Here is a 22,194-nt window from a genome sequence, read left to right as displayed (position 1 = left end):
CTGGTCTGGCTTAGAGAAGACAATATCTGTTTTATTTTAAAAAGCAGCATGAGCATGACTTTTCCTGGAATTCTCCATTTACCAACCTAATACTGTTCTAAGTAGAGAAAAGAGGACATAATAGAAGATTCTAGAAAATTAATTCCAAAATACTTTTTACTGACAGAACCTTTAGCATATTCAGAAAGTACATTAAATATGTGGGTCCTCTGTTTCACACCCCAGTATTACTGAATCAAAAATTGGTGGTGGCAATTGAATTTTAAGGTGTTGACAACATTATTTTATGCTGCTAAATTTCTGAAATTACCACTTATCTAGAGTGAATAATATAGATAAACTCAGGAAAGGGGAAAATTCAGGTCAAAATGAAACAACCTGAAGAATTTATTTTCCACACCAAAAAATCCTCAAGATTGTCTTGAAAACAGGGATCTGAAATTTACTCATGCAAAGCAGAAATTACCAAAACACATCCTACAAAGGAAGAAAATGAAACCTTTAGGGTAAATTAGGAATTCTATATTGAAGTTATCCTCAACCAAGAAGGCCGGGTTTCTGTAGTTCTGTAACATCACATCCATATACAAATTCTGCTGAGCAGCATCCAGGTATTGACACTCCTCCAGACAGAATTCTACGGCTACATCCCTGAATGTCAACAGTCCCTGAAAACACACACACACCCACTTCAAGTGGCCATGGGCAGAATTTTTAAACTGACTCAAGATAAAATGAGTGAAGAGAAGTGATTCTGACTGATGCGACTGAAATTGTCCTATAAAATAATTCCCAACAAAGAAATATTCTCTGTTGTATTCTCTATCTCTGAGAAAAGAGAGCATAAGATTCACAATACCAGTGTAGTGTATTGATATTTTTTGAATGATAAAGTACAAAATTAACAACAGGAACATAGACATGTACATTTTTGAGTGCTCCATTTAATCATACAGTATAAGTTCTGCATATTTCTCAGATTAAAAAGTCAGGCTTACTTATAAAGTACCTCTCAAATTTTAATGTGTAGAACAATAAACTGGAGATCATTTTATGCAGATTTTGTTTCAAGAAACCTGAGGTAAAACCTGAGTTTCTGAATTTCTAACAAGCTCACAAGTGACACCAATCTTTCTGGCCCAAGATAAATATTTTGTCAAACATTCATTAAGTGACAGAGCCTGGGTTTTTATGACCAGTAAACAAAGATGAGAGACTTCACTTTTTAAAGAAAGACATATGCAAAGACAATCTAAGAAGAAAAGAGAACTTCCAGATTACATGTGATGCTTTATGCACATCAGCTGGTAAATGTCCCCAGGGTACTCAATAATAAAGAGAAAAATAACTCTACGGTGGAAAAAAAATTCTCAGAGAACTATTTAACTAAGCGAATCAAATTAACACCAATTATAACAGAACAAATTTTCATCATGCGCTGATGCTCACAGAAGGACACAATATCACTGCTGGGATACTGGCCCCCGCCAAAGAAGCAAATTATAATTCAAATCTAATCATAAAGAAACAAGTTTTATGCAAAATGCAAACGACAGTAATCGCTCATGTTGTGTAATCTCTATTAAAGTATTTACGCAGACTTTCTTTAGCATTCTAGAAAGCGACTATCTTCTAATTATTTTTTTCAAAACTTTCTGAATTATTCTGGGTAATAAATGCCATCCTGTTCAAATGTGCATATTTTAATCCTGTTCCGCATCGAGTTGATGGAGCACACAGACAGAACTTCAACATTACATATTCCCATTTTTCATGAATATCTAAGAACCCCACCTCTTCCCCAGTAGGAATCTTGGGTATCCATACCTTTCCATGTGCACCAGCACCAGCAACAAAGGGTATTTTTCTTTTTTTTTTTCCTTTGGAGATGGAGTCTCTCTCTGTTGCCCAGGCTGGAGTGCAGTGGCACGATGTAGGCTCACTGCAACCTCCAGAACCTCCACCTCCTGGGTTCAAGTGATTCTCTTGCCTCAGCCTCCGAAGTAGCTGGGATTACAGGCACCCGCCACCATGCCCAGCTATTTTTTGTATTTTTAGTAGTGACAGGGTTTCACCATGTTGGCCAGGCTGGTCTCGAACTCCTGACCTCAGGTCATCCACACACATCGGCCTCTCAAAATGCTGGGATAATAGGCATGAGCCACCGCGCCCAGCCAAAGGGAATATTTTTAATATTATGAGTCATAAATTAATGATGAGAATTCTGCATGGCAGAGAAGAAGCCAAGATGAAGAGAATGTCAAGAAGGCTCTAGTGTATAGAAAATAATATTTTTTCAGAGTTGTTTGACTATCATGAGAAGAAAAAGTGTTTAAACAAACTTATAGGGAGAAACAGCATAAAGTCAAGAAGTACAGGTTTGTAAGTTCTAAACATATGGCATTCCAGGAGGCAGAGTGAACACTGCTCCCGGTCTGAGACACAGTCACCTGAGAAAAAGCCATTTTTCTCTTCATCGTCCTTCTCTAGGATTTATTCTCAGGTGATATTCTCTGGACAAGTCACACCTGCATCTTGGGAATATGCCTTTAAAGGAATCAGCACAATCTCTTCACCTGCTACCACCACAAACACAGGTAGAAAGATCCAGGCATGCAGAAAATGTCCACCCATTTATGTTCTTTATAACAGGTGAGATTCAAGGACAGTGAGCTCCTCCACAAAGATCAAAATTTATCTTTCTCTTTTCCTGCCACAGATGCCACAATTTCTGCTACAGCAATGGGGATATGGGCCACACTAACTTGTCCCTACCAAATCCAACCATAGCAGGCCCTGTGACCTCCCTTTGGAATAAAGTTTCAACTCAACTCTCATGAATGTATTTTGAATTCCTCATGTTTGACCCTGGCCTCAACCTGGAGTCACATGAGGCACTTAATTATATCAACAAGGATGCTTCCACCCACAACAATATACAGAACCTGCGGGAAGGGCACAAGTGAAAAGATTTCTGCAACCTGGCCATGGAATCTTAATTAGAAGCCTGGGCCAAGAACCACTTAGCTAAACATTGCCTCTCAAACTTCAATGTGCATATAAATCATTTGGTAACCCTGGCCCTACCCTATGTAATGTGATTCTGCAGGTTTTAAAAGCATCCATGAAAGTGCATTTTAAACACATCTCCTGTCAATGCTGATGTAGCTTCCCCAGACCCATCATTAGTAGCATTTAGCTAGAGAAAGCAGGCATGGAACAAAATCTTACACTCATCACTCATCACAACACAAATACTTCTGATCAAATAAAAAATCAATCTCTATCCTGAAAAACCACATTCTTTGCTAGCTCTTTAACTTCAGAGACAGGAGAAGGCAACAACGTCTGAGTAAGTCTGCACTGAAAAACAACATGTACACATATACTTATGCAATGCTTATTAAGCAGGTACTATGTGCTCCGGAGTATGTTACAGAGCACTGTGCCGGGAACATCACATTATGTGATTTAATCTTCATAACAACTTGAGAGTTGGGTACTAAGTGTTCAATAATTCTCAGAATTTAGATGAAGGGGCCAGCATTGTTTTCTTCCCTGTTTATCTCTTATTGATTTTTTTTTTTTTTCGGGACGGAGTTTCACTCTTGTTGCCCAGGCTGGAAGTGCAATGGCATGATCTCAGCTCACCACAACATCCGCCTCCTGGGTTCAAAGGATTCTCCTGCCTCAGCCTCCCGAGTAGTTGGGATTACAGGCATGCACCACGACACTGAGCTAAGTTTGTATTTTTAGTAGAGATGGGGTTTCTCCATGTTGGTCACGCTGGTCTCGAACTCCCAACCTCAAGTGATCTGCACACCTTGGCCTCCCAAAATGCTAGTATTACAGGCATGAGCCACAGAGCCCGGCCTCTCACTGATTTTTTAAAAAATGTATAGCATAAGTGATAAATATAGACAGATGGGAGGGATACAGAAAGGAAAGGGTTAAGTGTAGTTTAAAGGGATTTTTTATTGTGTTTCTTTTACTTTCTTGTGACTTGTGGAGTAACTACTGGGATGGAATGTCTCTACAAGCACTGGTTTTAATTAGAAAGAAGTTAAGACCTCAAAATATATAGTTTATTGCTCTAATTTATCTGCTTTTGGGTTTCAGAATATTGTGAGCATAAGCTCTGGAGAGGCAGCAGGAGCCACCTCCCAAATCTCTGGTCTCCTCTTATGAGTTCTGTGAGGAGAAACTCCAGGGTGGGACCAGACCTGAATGAGCCTCAGAAAAGGGTGAATCTGGACAGAGCTGGGGTGGAGAAACGGTCCAATGTTGAATTATGATCTCTATGCTGCTGGAGTACTTCTTGTTCTGTCTTTCCTAAGCCTGTCCAAGAGAAACTTAAGAGTTTGTATAATTTTAATCCATTTAGCCACTAATCTATTTTATAACATATAATAACAAGCAATTTAACCAAAACTTTTAGGGCTTTCTAGGATAATTTTATTAGAAAATATGTATTCTTAGCAAGGTAAAAGCAGTAGAAATACAAATAACTCTCCTGTTTGAGAATAGCTCTTCAGGTGGTGACATCAGAAGTCACAACAACATCAGAGTCATCGTCCAAGTCCCCTTAACACTCCCACTTTATTGTATTGACTATACGATGCTTAATTAAACAATTTATCCAGTTGCTCTAGACTGAAAGTTTTTGAATGACAGGGACCCTGACTGCTTCATCTATTTTTCTAAAGGCCATATGAAATGGAGACAATTTGTTTATCAGTCCAAGTCTCCAGAACTCCTGAATTTTTTGCCAAGGAAACTGGAGAAACTCTCATCCAAGTACCAACCAAGGAGATTCTTTCTACAAAAGAAGGAACAGACACTGAATGACTCATTTCCCTTCCTCTAACATGGAAGCAGAATTAGGCACTCCTGCCAGTCTGATCCAAGTCTGTACAGGACATCCTGAAATGTCTTAAAGATTCCCAGGTGATTGTGAGAGGATTCCTAGTGACCATAGACTGATGACCATATGTTGATCCAGGTAGGAAAGACTCAAGCTGATTCTAAATAGAAAATGGAACTGCCCTGGTAGAGCTCCAGAACCTGGATCTACATGTGATATCACCTGTTCTGATTAGCTAGGTCTTAGGTAAGAGAAAGGACAAGAATACTCTACTCCAGTATCACATTTTACAAATAGGTAAACTTATGTCATTGCTCTGGGTATTTTGTGGCTTTGATCTCTCCCTGCTGACATGCATGTTTACACTTACAGATTGTGCAACCAGATTCTATTTACACCAGCAGCCTCTCACATAACCATAGCAGGTCACTGGAAAAGATCTGGAAAGCTCAAAGGGATACACTCTGAAAGAAGGGCTTTAAGATTTCTATGCTGACATCTCACAGATCAGAAAATGTCTCCTATGGGTTTTCTGTACATTGTCAATCCAAAATCTGGCTCTCTCCTGTGAATCCCAGGGAGAGCTCAGCTCTTATGTACAGATTACAGGTAAGATCAACCTGACTCTTCATTCTTTGGTGTTACAGCAAGGAGAGTAAAAAAAAAAAAAATTTCCATCACAAAGTCTGCTCTAGCACATGATATGTCAGCCTAAAAAGAAAAGGCTAAGGCAACACTCATTTAAGTAGAGAGTTTATTTGGGCCAAGCCTGAGGATTGAAATCTGGGAGCATAGATTCAAATTGCCTTGAATGTACACTTTAATTAGCAGCAGTTACAAGTGGATTTACAAAAGCAAAAGAGAGGGACAGGGAGTGGACTGAAACAAAGTTGTTTGTCAGAAATTCTTCTTGATCTACAGAAATAACATTGATGACTAATTGGCTATATATTTTTAAGCTGTGAGGTATTGCTTATAACATCTAGTGTGGCATTATTAGGTTAATTTATATCTACTTGTAGGAATAGCAAACAGTTTCAAGAGGTAAACACGTAGCTCAAAGGAGGCAGTAGAACATAATTATGTTCTCATTTTTATGTCCCTCCAGGCCTGATAAAACTAAAAGGACTTGCACTCCTCAGATCAAAGTTATTCTTTTTCCTCTAATCTCAAGACCGAGATTCAGAATTTGGTACTGTAGATTTAGGTCCTGGATGGATGGAGAAATGTCAGGTGTTAACTGCACATTCATGGGAATTTTGGGAGGAGGAGAAAGAGGAACTTTGAGATACTCATGTTTACTCAATGCACACATGTCACCCTAATTGTTCTTCTGGGCCTAATAGTCTCCAACTCAGTTTCAGGTCTCAAGACACTATGGTCACTGAAAGAGGTGAAATGGTTGATTACTGTCCTGTGAATTTTGTCAACCACTTGTAGAAAGGCTTAACCTCTCTATGAGTGGTTGTAGGGGACTATAGATGTGAAACAGGCAGAGACACAAGTCTGCCTGCATACTCTGGGGGCAGTGTGCACTTTGAAGCACAACTGACTGGGTTGACTGGAAGCCTGAGGGGGAAAGCCTTCTCTAAAGTGAAGCTTGGTGGGCAATTTATACATATATACAATGTCTGGTAATTGTGAACAGTGTTTGAGAAATATAATTAAAAGGAAAATTATCTCCAATCCTAGAAAAACCCCACAATAACAGAACAGAAAGAAAAGTGTTTTATTGCACAATAAAACCAGAATGTGATGTGACATGAATCACAGACAATCTGCTCAAGAGATTGCAAAGACAGAAAGGTCTCCATAATTAGTCCTCAAGTGGAAGATTTCACAGCATCATTTGTCATACACAGTTTATCCTAAGTTCACCTGGTAATTGGGGAGGCCATCTGTGTATGTTAATTAGTTATATTGAAAGGAAAAATAAACTTCTGACATCTTCACGATAGGAGGTAGTTTTGCAACTTACAGCCAGGTGCCTGCTGAAAGTAGGCTCTGGTTCTTTTACAGACACTGTGAGATAGGATACTATTCTTTTGGCTATTTACATTTCAAAGCAAAGGGTCCCTACTCCCTAGGCCATGGGCTGCAGCAATCCTGCTTGCCCTGTCCTGGTGGCCTGTGTCCCATCTCTCCCCCTTCCATCTACCATTGAGGCACAGCTCACAGCACACAGCTGGCAGCCCACATTCCACATGGACTCCAACCACCACAGCTGCACTCCAGTGTCACATTATGGAGCAGGGTCCCTGAACTGCAGGAGGAGAACCTGCAGGACTCCTGGGTAGGATTGCACTTTTTCAATAATGGAAATGGGAGCAATGTTTCAGCTACATTTCTATTTATAATGGTGACAAAAAAATACTGCTGGATTCCCAGCATGGGTCTGGATAGAGTGCGAAAGAGTTCTCATTGTGACAGCCCAACTCACTCAGAAACACCATGAGACACTTTTGGGTGTCCCTTCTGAAGACAGACACCGAAAGCATTGAAGAGAAAAACAGCCCTCAGTCTGAATAAAATTGTATTAAGAGGTTAAAAGCATCTGAAAGAAAAATTCAGATTACATATAATATTAGCCAAGTCGACCAGAAAATACTCACTCCCCTGAGACAGTTTCTCTCTAAACACCCAAAATGCACAGCCGCTCTCAACACAAGAAACACAGTGTTATGATGAAAGGGGGCATATTCTCAGCAGAATTTCTTAAGATTTTTCTTCCATATCTGCTGCTCTCTCATCTGCTGGCCATTGGATTGAGGATCTACACTGGAACACATCAGGCAACCTTCGCCAGCACTTTTTGATAAAGAATTGGAATTTGACTCTGTTTACATAGTAGAACTATATCTGAGATTGCAACATATCTAACTGAAGACTATTATGATTCATGATTTTTGGGTAGTCACATCACTTGCATTGATTTGTTCTGTAAGAGTGGCATTCCTAATTTAGTAAAACATAAGAATAGACTGTAAGGCAGGATGTGGTGGCTCACACCTGTAATCCCAGCACTTTGGGAGGCTGAGGCAGGTGGATCACCTAGGTCGAGAGTTGAAGACCAGCCTGGCCAACAGGGTGAAACCCCGTCTCTACTAAAATACAAAAACTAGCCAGGCGTGGTGGCAGACAACTGTAATCCCAGCTACTTAAGGGTTGAGACAAGACAATCGCTTGAACCCAGGAGGTAGAGGTTGCAGTGAGCTGAGATCACGCCACTGCACTCTAGCCTGGGTGACAGAGCCAGACTCCATCTCAAAAACAACAACAACAAAAAGATAGAATATAAAATTTTGCTAACCTACTACTCTATCTTTTTTTGTTGTTTTGTTTTTTGAGACAGAGTTTTGATCTTGTTGCCCAGGCTGGAGTGCAATAGTGCAATCTCAGCTCACTGCAGCCTCCACCTCCCGGGTTCAAGTGATTCTCCTGCTTCAGTCTCCCGATTAGCTAGGATTACAAGCATGCACCACCATCCCCTGCTAATTGTGTATTTTTTTTTAGTAGAGACGGGGTTTCTCCATGTTGGTCAGGGTGGTCTCAAACTCCTGACCTCAGGTGATCCACCTGCCTTGGCCTCCCAAAGTGCTGTGATTATAGGTGTGAGCCACCATGCCCAGCTGACATATTATTATATCTATGGGATGAATTAATAAGCATGTCAGATTAATATCTACTGTAACAATTAGATAGTAAATTTTCTTTGGATATTAGATATAAATATCTAAGTATAAATAATATTAATATACTAGTAATGACATACATTTTTTAAATTATCTGTAACCTTAACTCAGTTATAATACTTTATATTTCAAAAGAATAAATAACGATATTCAAATTACTATTTAAGGGATTTATTCATAGTAAATAATGTGGCCTTATATTCACATGATTGTAGAAAATATTTTTTAATTTACATGGATGAATGTTGTCTACTGAAGACTACATAAAACTATGTTAATTCTTTTTTTATTTTTTTATTTTATTTTTTTAATTTATTATTATACTTTAAGTTTTAGCGTACATGTGCAAAATGTGCAGGTTTGTTACATATGTATACATGTGCCATGTTGGTGTGCTGCACCCATTAATTTGTCATTTAGCATTAGGTATATCTCCTAATGCTATCCCTCCCCCATCCCCCCACATTGACCTCACATAGGATTCCAGAACACTGCTGGGTTCTGAGTGTTTGTCCCTCACATAGGATTCCAGAACTGTTCTGTAGTCCTTTGTAAGGGATAAGCATTCAGACCCTCGTAGCAGTGTTCCAGAATCCTATATGAGGGACAAAAACTCAGAACCCAGGAGCAGTGTTCTGGAATCCTCTGTGAGGGACAAACACTCAGAACACAGCAGCAGTGTTCTGAAACCTTATGTGAGGGACAAACACTCAGAACCCAGCAGCAGTGTTCTGGAATCCTATGTGATGGACAAATACCCAGAACCCATCCACTGTCTTCTGGAATCCTCTCTGAGGGACAAACATTCAGACACTTGCAGAAGTGTTCTGGAATCCTATGTGAGGGACAAACACTCAGCAACCAGGAGCAGTGCTCTGAAATCCTTTGTAAGGGAAAAACAAACAGAATCCAGTAGCAGGGTTCTGGAATCCTTTCTGAGGGAAAAACATTCAGACCCTCTTAGCAGTGTTCTGGAATCCTATGTGTGGGACATTCAGACCCTCGTAGCAGTGTTCTGGAAACCAATGTGAGTGCCAAACACTCAGAACCCAGCAGCAGTGTTGTGGAATACTTGGTAAGGAACAAACATTCAGACAATCGTAGCATTGTTCTGGAATCCTAAGTGAGGGACAAACACTCAGAAATGAGCTGCAGTGTTCTAGAATTCTATGTAAGGGACAAACCCTCAGTACCGAGTGGCAGTGTTCTAGAATTCTATGTGAGGGACAAACACTCAGAACAAAGCAGCAGTGTTCTGGAATCCTCTGTGAAAGACAAACACTCAGATCCCAGCAGCAGTGTTCCGATACCCTATGTGAGGGACAAACACTCAGAACCCAGCCACTGTGTTCTGAAATCCTATCTGAAGGACAAACATTCGGAGTCTCGTAGAATTGTTCTGGAATCCTATGTGAGGGACAAACACTCAGAAACCTATAGCAGTGTTCTGGAATCCTTTGTGATGGACAAACAAACAGAGCCCAGCAGCCGTGTACTGGAATCCTATTTGACAGACAAACACTCAGAACTCAGAAGCAGTGTTCTGGAATCCTTTGTGATGGACAAACAAACAGAGCCCAGCAGCCATGTACTGGAATCCTATTTGACAGACAAACACTCAGAACTCAGAAGCAGTGTTCTGGAATCCTTTGTGAGGGACAAACATTCAGAACCTCGTAGCAGTGTTCTGGAATCGTATGTGCGGGACAAACACTTTGAACCTAGCAGTTAGGTACTGGAATCCCATGTGAGGGACAAACACTCAGAACCCAGCAGCAGTGTTCTGGAATCCTATGTGAGTGACAAACACTAAGAAACCAGCAGCAGTGTTCTAGAATCCTTTGTGAGGGACAAACATTCAGACCATCGAAGCAGTGTTCTGGAATCCTGTGTGAGGGACAAACACTCAGATCCAGCAACAGTCTTCTAAAATCCTTTGTGATGGACAAAAATTCAGACCGTCGTAGCCGTTTTCTGGAATCCAAGGTGAGGGACAAACACTCAGAAACAGCAGCAGTGTTCTGGAATCCTATGTGAGGGACAAACACTCAGATCCAGCAGCAGTGTTCTGGAATACTCTGTGAGGGAAAAACATTCAGACACTCTTAGCAATGTTCTGGAATCCTATGTGAGGGAAAAACATTCAGATACTCGTAGCATTGCTCTGGAATCCTATATGAGGGGCAAACACTCAGAACCCAGCAAAAGTGTTCTGGAGTCCTTTGTGAGGGAAAAACATTCAGACCCTCGAAGCAGTGTTCTGGAATCCTATGTGAGGGACAAACACTCAGAACCCAGAAGCAGTTTCCTGGAATCCTATGTGAGGGAGAAACACTCAGAACCCAGCAGCAGTGTTCTGGAATCCCGTGTCAGTGTCAAACATTCAGAACCCAGCAGCATTGTTCTGGAATCCTATTTGAGCGACAAACATTCAGAACTTCGTACCTGTGTTCTGGAATGCTATGTGAGGGACAAACACTCAGAACCGAGTAGCAGTGCTCTGGAATCCTATGTGAGGGTCAAACACTAAGAACCCAGCAGCAGTGTTCTGGAATCCTTTGTGAGGGACAAATATTCAGAAGCTTGTAGCAGTGTTCTGGAATTTTATGTGAGGGAAAACACTCTGAACCCAACAGGAGTGTTTTCGAATCCCATGTGAGGGACAAACACACAGAACCCTGCAGCAGTGCTCTGGAATACTTTGTGAGGGACAAACATTGAGATTCTCAAAGCAGTTTTCTGGAATGCATTGTGAGGGACAGTCAGAACCCATAGCAGTGTTATGAATCCTTTGTGATGGACAAACATTCAGACCATCGTAGCAGTGTTCTGGAATCCTTTGTGAGGGAAAAACATTCAGACCATCGTAGCATTGTTCTGGAATTCTATATATGGGACAAACACTCAGAACTCAGCAGCAGTGCTCTGGAACCCTATGTGAGGGAAAAACACTCAGAACCCAGCAGGATTGTTCTGGAATGCTATGTGTGGGACAAACACTCAGAACCCAGCAGCAGAGTTCTGGAATCCTATGTGAGGGACAAACACTCAGAACACAGCAGCTGTGTTCTGGAATCCTTTGTGACGGACAAAGTTTCAGAACCTCACAGCAGTGTTCTGGAATCCTATGTGAGGGACAAACACTCAGAACACAGCAGCTGTGTTCTGGAATCCTTTGTGACGGACAAAGTTTCAGAACCTCACAGCAGTGTTCTGGAATCCTATGTGAGGGACAAACACTTAGAACCCAGCAGCAGTGTTCTAGAATCCTTTGAGAGGGAAAAACATTCAGACTCTTGAAGCAGTGTTCTGGAATCCTATGTGACGGACAAACACTCAGAACCCAGCAGCAATATTCCGGAGTCCTTTGTGATGGACAAGCATTCCGACCCTCGTAGCAGTGTTCTGCAATCCTATGTGAGGGACAAACACTCAGAAGCCAGCAGCTGTGTTCTGGAATCCCATGTGAGGGATAAACTCTCAGAACCCAGCAGCAGTGTTCTGTAATCCTATATGAGTGAGAAACACTCAGAACCCTGCAGCAGTTTTGTAGATTCCACTGTGAGATACAAACATTCAGACCCTCGTAGAAGTGTTCTGGAATCCTATGTGAGGGAAAAACACTCAGAAACCTGCAGCAGTGCACTGGAGTCCCTTGTGAGGGACAAACAAACACAACTGAGCAGCAGTGTTCTGGAATCCTTTGAGAGGCAAAAATATTCAGACCCTCGTAGCAGTGTTCTGGAATCCTACGTGAGGGACAAACACTCAGAACCCAGCAGCAGTATTCTGGAATCCTATGTGGGGGACAAACACAACCCAGCCGCAGTGTTCTGGAATCCTCTGTGAGCAACAAACATTCAGAAATTTGTAGCAGTGTTCTGAAATTCTATATGAGGGACAAACACTCAGAACCCAGCCACTGTGTTCTGGAATCCTATGTGAGGGACAATCATTCAGACCCTCATAGCTGTGTTCTGTAATCTTATCTGAGGGACAAACATTCAGACCTTAGTATCAGTGTTCTGGAATCCTATGTGAGGGACAAATGCTCAGAACCCAGCAGCACTGTTCTGGAATCCTATGTGAGGGACAAACACTCAGAACCCAGCAGCAGTACTCTGGAATAATTTGTGAGGGACAAACATTCAGACAATCATAGCAGTGTTCTGGAATCCTATGTGAGGGACAAACACTCAGAACGCAGCAGCACTGTTCTGGAATCCTATGTGAGGGACAAACACTTAGAACCCAGCAGCACTGTTCTGGAATCCTATGTGAGGGACAAACACTCGGAAAGCCACAGCAGTGTTCTGGAATCCTATGTGAGGGTCAAACACTCAGAAACCTGCAGCAGTGCTCTGGATTCCTTTGTGAGGGACAAACAAACAGAACCCAGCAACAGAGTTCTGGAATCCTATGTGAGGGACAAACACTCAGAACCCAGCAGCAGCATTCTGGAAACCTTTGTGAGGGACAAACATTCAGATCCTCATAGCAGTGTTCTGGAATCCTATGTGAGAGACAAACACTAAGAAAGCTGCAGCAGTGTTCTAGAAGCCTATGTGACGGACAAACACTCAGAGCCCAGCAGCAGTGTTCTGGAATCCTATGTGAGGGACAAACACTCAGAACCCAGCAGCAGTATTCTGGAATCCTTTGTGAGGGAATAACATTCAGAACCTCGTAGCAGTGTTCTGGAATCATATGTGAGGGATAACACTCTGAACCCAGCAGGACTGTTTTCAAATCCCATGTGAGGGACAATCACTTAGAACCCTGCAGCAGTGTTCTGGAATCCTATGTTAGTGACAAACTCTCAGAACCAGAAGCAGAGGGAAAAGAAACTACCAAGGGTAGCCAAGATGACCAAATAGGAACAGCTCTGGTCTACAGCTCCAAGCATCAACAACGCAGAAGACGGGTGATTTCTGCATTTCCATCTCAGGTACCGGGTTCATCTCACTAGGGAGTGCCAGACAGAGGATGCAGGACAGTGGGTGCAGTGCACAGTGCGTGAGCTGAAACAGGGTGAGGCATTGCCTCACTCGGGAAGCACAAGAGGTCAGGGAGTTCCCTTTCCTAGTCAAAGAAAGGGGTGAGAGATGGCACCTGGAAAATCGGGTCACTCCCACCCTAATACTGCACTTTTCCGATGGTCCTAACAAACGGTGCACCAGGAGATTATATCCCACACCTGGCTCAGAGGGTGCTACGCCCATGGAGTCTCGCTGATTGCTAGCACAGCAGTCTGAGATCAAACTGCAAGGTGGCAGCGAGGCTTGGAGAGGGTCACTTGCCATTGCCCAGGCTTGCATAGGTAAACAAAGCAGCCAGGAACTCGAACTGGGTGGAGCCCACCACAGCTCAAGGAGGCCTGCCTGCCTCTTTAGGCTCCACCTCTGGGGGCAGGGCACAGACAAACAAAAAGACAGCAGTAACCTCTGTAGACTTAAATGTCCCTGTCTGACAGTTTTGAAGAGAGCAGTGGTTCTCCCAGCACACAGCTGGAGACCTGAGAATGGGTAGACTGCCTCCTCAAGTGGGTCCTTGACCCCTGACCCCCAAGCAGCCTAATTGGGAGGCAACCCCCAGTACGGGCAGACTGACACCTCACACGGCTGGGTACTCCTCTGAGACAAAACTTCCAGAGGAATGATCAGACAGCAACATTTGCGGTTCATGAAAATCTGCTGTTCTGCAGCCACTGCTGCTGATACCCAGGCAAACAGGGTCTGCAGTGGACGTCTAGCAAACTCCAACAGACCTGCAGCTGAGGGTCCTGTCTGTTAGAAGGAAAACTTACAAAGAGAAAGGACATCCACACCAAAAACCCATATGTACATCACCATCATCAAAGACCAAAACTAGATACAACCACAAAGATGGGGGAAAAACAGAGCAGAAAACCTGGAAATTCTAAAAAGTAGAGCACTTCTCCTCCTAAAAAGGAACACAGTTCCTCACCAGCAATGGAAAAAAGTTGGGTGGAGAATGACTTTGACGAGTTGAGAGAAGAAGGCTTCAGATGATCAAACTGCTCCAAGCTACAGGAGGAAATTCAAACCAAAGGCAAAGAAGTTAAAAACTTTGAAAAAAATTTAGACGAATGTATATCTAGAATAACCAATAAAGAGAAGTACTGAAAGGAGCTGATGGAGCTGAAAGCCAAGGCTCGAGAACTACATGAAGAATGTGGAAGCCTCAGGAGCCAATGCAATCAACTGGAAGAAAGGGTATAAGTGATGGAAGAAGAAATGAATGAAATGAAGTGAGAAGGGAAGTTTAGAGAAAAAATAATAAAAAGAAATGAACAAACCTCCAAGAAATATGGGACTATGTGAAAAGACCAAATCTCCATCTGATGGGTGTACCTGAAAGTGATGGGGAGAATGGAAACAAGTTGGAAAACACTCTGCAGGATATTATCCAGGAGAACTTCCCCAATCTAGCAAGGCAGGCCAACATTCAGATTCAGGAAATACAGACAACACCACAAAGATACTCCTCGAGAAGAGTGATTCCAGGACACATAATTGTCAGATTCACCAAAGTTGAAAGGAAGGAGAAAATGTTAAGGGCAGCCAGAGAGAAAGGTCGGGTTACCCACAAAGGGAAGACCATCAGACTAACAGCGGATCTCTTGGCAGAAACTCTAGAAGCCAGAAGAGAGTGGGGGCCAATATTCAACATTCTTAAAGAAAAGAATTTTCAGCCCAGAATTTCATATCCAGCCAAACTAAGCTTCATAAGTGAAGGAGAAATAAAATACTTTACAGACAAGCAAATGCTGAGAGATTTTGTCACCACCAGGCCTGCCCTAAAAGAGCTCCTGAAGGAAGTACTAAACATGGAAAGGAACAACCGGTATCAGCCTCTGCAAAATCATGCCAAAATGTAAAGATCATCGAGACTAGGAAGAAACTGCATCAACTAACGAGCAAAATAACCAGCTAGCATCATAATGACAGGATCAAATTCACACATAACAATATTAACTTTAAGCATAAATGGACTAAATGCTCCAATTAAAAGACACAGACTGTCAAATTGGATAAAGAGTCATGACTTATCAATGTGCTGTATTCAGGAACCCATCTCACGTGCAGAGACACACATAGACTCAAAATAGAAGGATGGAAGAAGATCTACCAAGCAAATGGAAAACAGAAAAAGACAGGGGTTGCAATCCTAGTCTCTGATAAAACACACTTTAAACCAACAAAGATCAAAAGAGACAAAGAAGGCCACTACATAATGGTAAAGGGACCAATTCAACATGAAGAGCTAACTATCCTAAATATATATGCACCCAATATAGGAGCACCCAGATTCATAAAGCAAGTCCTGAGTGACCTACAAAGAGACTTAGACTCCCACACAATAATAATGAGAGATTTTAACAACCCACTGTCAACATTAGACAGATAAACGAAACAGAAAGTTAACAAGGGTACACAGGAATTGAACTCAGCTCTGCACTATGCGGATCTAATAGACATCTACAGAACTCTCCACCCCAAATCAACAGAATATACATTCTTCCCAGCACCACAACACACCTATTCCAAAATTGACCACATACTTGGAAGTAAATCTCTACTCAGCAAATGTAAAAGAAAAGAAGTCATAACAAACTGTCTCTCAGACCACAGTGCAATCAAACTAGAACCCAGGATTAAGAAACTCACTCAAGACCGCTCAACTACATGGAAAACGAACAACCTGCTCCGGAATGACTACTGGGTACATAACGAAATGAAGGCAGAAATAAAGATGTTCTTTGAAACCAACGAGAACAAAGACACAACATACCAGAATCTCTGGGACACACTCAAAGCAGTGTTTAGAGGGAAATTTATAGCACTAAATGCCCACAAGAGAAAGCAGGAGAGATCCAAAATTGACACCCTAACATCACAATTAAAGGAACTAGAAAAGCAAGAGCAAACACATTCAAAAGCTAGCAGAAGGCAAGAAATAACTAAAATCAGAGCAGAACTGAAGGAAATACAGGAGCTGGTTTTTTGAAAAGATCAACAAAATTGAGAGATCACTAGCAAGACTAATAAAGAAGATAAGACAGAAGAATCAAATAGACGCAATAAAAAATGATAAAGGGGTTATCAGCACTGATCCCACAGAAATACAATCTACCATCAGAGAATACTACAAACACCTCTATGCAAATAAACTAGAAAATCTAAAAGAAATGGATAAATTCCTCAACACATACACTGTCCCAAGGCTAAACCAGGAAGAAGTTGAATCTCTGAATAGACCAATAACAGGATCTGAAAATGTGGCAATAATCAATAGCTTACCAACAAAAAGAGTCCAGGACCAGATGGATTCACAGCCGAATTCTACCAGAGGTACAAGGAGGAACTGGTACCATTCCTTCTGAAACTATTCCAATCAATAGAAAAAGAGGGAGTCCTCCCTAACTCATTTTATGAGGCCAGCATCATCCTGATACCAAAGCCGGGCAGAGACACAACCAAAAAAGAGAATTTTAGACCAATATCCTTCATGAACATTGATGCAAAAATCCTCAATAAAATACTGGCAAACCGAATCCAGCAGCACATCAAAAAGCTTATCCACCATGATCAAGTGGGCTTCATCACTGGCATGCAAGACTGGTTCAACATACGCAAATCAATAAATGTAATCCAGCATATAAACAGAGTCAAAGACAAAAACCACATGATTATCTCAATAGATGCAGAAAAGGCCTTTGACATAATTCAAAAACCCTTCATGCTAAAAACTCTCAATAAATTAGGTATTGATGGGACGTATTTCAAAATAATAAGAGCTATCTATGACAAACCCACAGCCAATATCATACTGAATGGGCAAAAACTGGAAGCATTCCCTTTGAAAACTGGCACAAGACAGGGTTGCCCTCTCTCACCACTCCTATTCAACATAGTGTTGGAAGTTCTGGCCAGGGCAATCAGGCAGGAGAAGGAAACAAAGGGTATTCAATTAGGAAAAGAGGAAGTCAAATTGTCCCTGTTTGCAGATGACTTCATTGTGTATCTAGAAAACCCCATTGTCTCAGCCCAAAATCTCCTTAAGCTGATGAGCAACTTCAGCAGTCTCAGGATAAAAAATCAATTTACAAACATCACAAGCATTCTTATACACCAACAACAAACAGAGTGCCAAATCATGAGCGAACTCCCATTCACAATTGCTTCAAAGAGAGTAAAATACCTAGGAATCCAACTTACAAGGGATGTGAAATACCTCTTCATGGAGAAAAACAAACCACTGCTCAATGAAATAAAAGAGGATACAAACAAATGGAAGAACATTCCATGCTCATGGGTTGGAAGAATCAATATCATGAAAATGGCCATACTGCCCAAGGTAATTTATAGATTCAGTGCCATCCCCATCAAGCTACCAATGACTTTCTTCACAGAATTGAAAAAAACAACTTTAAAGTTCATATGGAACCAAAAAACAGCCTGCATCGCCAAGTCAATCCTAAGCCAAAAGAACAAAGCTGGAGGCATCACGCTACCTGACTTCAAACTATACTACAAGGCTACAGTAATCAAAACAACATGGTACTGGTACCAAAATGGAGACATAGATCAATGGAACCGAACAGAGCCCTCAGAAATAATGCCACATAACTACAACTATCTGATCTTTGACAAACCTGAGAAAAACAAGCAATGAAGAAAGATTCCCTATTTAATAAATGGTGCTGGGAAAACTGGCTAGCCATACGTAGAAAGCTGAAACTGGATCCCTTCCTTACACCTTATACAAAAATTAATTCAAGATGGATGAAATACTTACATGTTAGACTTAAAACCATAAAAACTCTAGAAGAAAACCTAGGCAATACCATTCAGGACATAGGCGTGGGAAAGTACTTCATGTCTAAAACACCAAAAGCAATGGCAACAAAAGCCAAAATTGACAAATGGGATCTAATTAAACTAAAGAGCTTCTGCACAACAAAAGAAACTACCATCAGAGTGAACAGGCAACCTACAAAATGGGAGAAAATTTTTGCAACCTACTCATCTGACAAAGGGCTAATATCCAGAATCTACAATGAACTCAAACAAATTTACAAGAAAAAAACAAACAATCCCATCAAAAAGTGGGTGAAATACACGAACAGACACTTCTCAAAAGAAGACATTTTTGCAGCCAAAAAACACATGAAAAAATACTCATCATCACTGGCCATCAGAGAAATGCAAATCAAAACCACAATGAGATACCATCTCACACCAGTTAGAAAGGTGATCATTAAAAAGTCAGGAAACAACAGGTGCTGGAGAGGATGTGGAGAAATAAGAACACTTTTACACTGTTGGTGGGACTGTAAACTAGTTCAACCATTGTGGAAGTCAGTGTGGTGATTCCTCAGGGATCTAGAACTAGAAATACCATTTGACACAGCCATCCCATTACTGGGTATATACCCAAATGACTATAAATCATGCTGCTATAAAGACACATGCACACGTATGTTTATTGCGGCAGTATTCACAATAGCAAAGACTTGGAACCAACCCAAATGTCCAACAACGATAGACTGGATTAAGAAAATGTGGCACATATACACCATGGAATACTATGCAGCCATAAAAAATGATGAGTTCATGTCCTTTGTAGGGACATGGATGAAACTGGAAATCATCATTCTCAGTAAACTATCACAAGGACAAAAAAGCAAACACCGTATATTGTCACTCATAGTTGGGAATTGAACAATGAGAACACATGGACACAGGAAGGGGAACATCACACTTCAGGGACTGTTGTGTGGTGGGGGGAGGGGGAGGGATAACATTAGGAGATATTCCTAATGCTAAATGACGAGTTAATGGGTGCAGCACACCAACATGGCACATGAATACTTACGTTACAAACCTGCACATTGTGCACATGTATCCTAAAACTTAAAGTATAATAATAAAATTAAATAAAATAAAAAAGCAAAATATACACTAATACAGATTAACCAACTAAAAAAAAGTAGAGAAAGGTCATTTAAAAAATATAAAGCATACAGTAATAATCTAACACGTTTAAATCTAAGAAGGAGAAAACAGCTGGTCTGAACAGCATTTTAAGTGGCAATGTTAGAGGTTTTATCAAAATTGACCAATAATATTAAACCACAGGCTCAGGAGGCTTTGAAAACCAAATGAAAACACACAAAGAGGACACACCTAGAAACATAATGGGACAATTTCTGAAAAGTAAAAGAAAAATGTCAAGAGCACTTGATAAAAAATTTGGGCTAACTATAAACAGAAAGAGTTGACTGATAACAACCGTGTCAAATGAAACAATGAAAGCCAACAAGTGAGGTATTGATACCTTTCAAGTCCTGAAATAAAATAAGTGCCGACCTAGAACTGTCTACTTGGTGGACATATCCATCAAAAGCAAAGATACAATAAAGAATTTCTCCCAAGCAGACCCACAGGAAAGGAAGTAGTAAAGATTATTCTTCAGGTAGAAAAGCCATGATCCCTGATGAAAGTTTGCAGTTAGAAGAACGCTTTTTTTTTTTTTAATGAAAGAAGTAAACACAGAGAGAAATTTAATTGGATATCGACGGTATAACAGAATGCTATCTCATAAAATTTAAAATGTATCTTCCATACAACAAACAGCAGAAGCATATAAGTTGTGAGTTGGATAAATTAATTTAAAAATATTGTCAAGTTTTTTTTGCAAATAGACAAATGTACCAATTATATTAGACCCTGAATTCAAGAATGCACGTTATAATAAACCAGTTAAAACATACTCAGACCAGATTTTTAAATGGACTCTCTTAAAGTTTTTATAATTTATATTTATATTTCACATATGTTGAAACTAAATAATGGAAAAGCATGCAATGCAATTATTAACCAAAATATAGCTTTAGTTGTACTTATATTCACATTTTAAAAGTTGGACACAGTTAAGTCTCAGTGATTTTTTTACACAACGGAAGCAAGCTGTGCAGTTATAACTAGTATTATATTATGCTCTTGGCCTGATTACAGAAGGGAAAGGGGCGATCATACCAGACAATGGCAGAATGAAGCAACAAGGAGTAGAGTTACAGAACATGATGCTGTAACTGGGACTGGAGGTACTCTTTTAGAGTTAAAGAATAGTAAACTGGACAAAATATATGAAACTTTTTTTGAAGTACTGAACATCAGGCAGCACAGTACTGTGCTCCGCAAGAGAAGAGAAGGAGCCAGAATGAGTCCTGCTTTATTCCCAGGTTCTCCGTGACAGCAGTAGAGAGGAATCCCAGAGAGAGCAGACATTGTCATTGCACTGAGGAACCGGATAAAAATCAAAAAAGGTTAAGCAGCTGGAATGTGTAGTAGAAGAGAACGTTTACAGAAAAAGAAACCAATAATCAGCCTAAGGTTTCTCCCAAGTCCCTAAGTCAAATGTACACAGGATGAAATTCTAAGGAGCTCAGCAAAAGACTCTACCACGGAGTTGGAAGAACACTTCCCTGGCATCACATGAAAGGAAGACATGTTAGCTCTGACCAGCCAGAGATGGGAATCCCCTCTGTACCTCCAGGATATTCAGTAAAGACCACTGGAGGTTCATGCCCCAGTGACAGTGCTCATTTAGCTCCAAATTACAGATGGCTCTAGACTAACTCCACAAAGTTTAAAGAGAAGATTTAAAACAACAACAGAAAAATACTCATCCTGAAGTTACTGAACTGCCTGCCACAACATTGTTCAAAGGTAGCCAATAAAATCTAGATATTCAATAGCATAACATCAAAATACCCCCCCCCCAAAAAAACTCTGACATGCAAAGAAGCTGGAAGATATATATTATTAAGATATATATTAACAGGATAAAAATAAGTCATTTATAAATGACAGAGAAGAAGGAATTTTCAAGGCCCTTAAAGTAAATATATTTTATAAATACATATAGATAAATACATATATATGTCAAAGTACTTAAATGAAAATTGATCATAGGAGAAAAATAGAAGTTATAAAATGAAAAATGTGACATGTATAGATGAAAAACAAACATTTGAAATAAAAATTCCATGAGATAGAATAAGTTATGGATTTTACCCTAACATCAGAAAATTTATAGAAAAAAATAGAAGCTTTCCAAACTAAAGGACAAAGGGTAAACTAAAATAAGAAAGCCAGAAACTCACTGATACATGAGACAACATGCAGCAGTGTAACATACATGTAATTAATATCTCAAAAAGAATGGGTGGGGGAATTATAGTTGAATAAAGAATGGTACACTCATTCCTGAGGGCACCGAGGAGGGAGGATAGCTTGAGATTCCTAAGGGAGAGTATTATCCATTCAGGAAGGTCAAACCCCATGACACAACACCTCCCAGTAAGCCCCACTTCCAACATTGGGGATCAAATTTTAACGTGAGATTTGGAAGGGGCAAGCATTCAAACCATAGCAAGAGTTAAATTTCCTTTTAAAGAAAATCACTGATATGATTCCATTTCGCCATAGATAAAAACTAGTATTTCAGCCTACCATTGAGTGTACTTATAGATAACGGAAAGGGCACTCTGTCTCAGGAATACAGATTTGCCTAGAGGTATCCTATTGCAGTCAAAGAAAGAGCAAT

The 22,194-nt window shown here is 40.6% G+C and overlaps 1 pseudogene; it reads left to right on the top strand.

Annotated features, from left to right (window-relative positions):
- The first annotated feature begins 2,543 nt into the window (after positions 1-2,543).
- On the top strand, positions 2,544-7,828 carry LOC112207679 (BCL2/adenovirus E1B 19 kDa protein-interacting protein 3-like; annotated as a pseudogene).
- Positions 7,829-22,194: the final 14,366 nt, after the last annotated feature.

Source organism: Pan troglodytes, chromosome 11 (genome assembly GCF_028858775.2).
Source record: "Pan troglodytes isolate AG18354 chromosome 11, NHGRI_mPanTro3-v2.0_pri, whole genome shotgun sequence".
NCBI lineage: Eukaryota > Metazoa > Chordata > Mammalia > Primates > Hominidae > Pan > Pan troglodytes.
The sequence above is the reverse complement of the archived record's forward strand: the minus strand, read 5'-3'. Positions and strand labels throughout refer to the sequence as shown.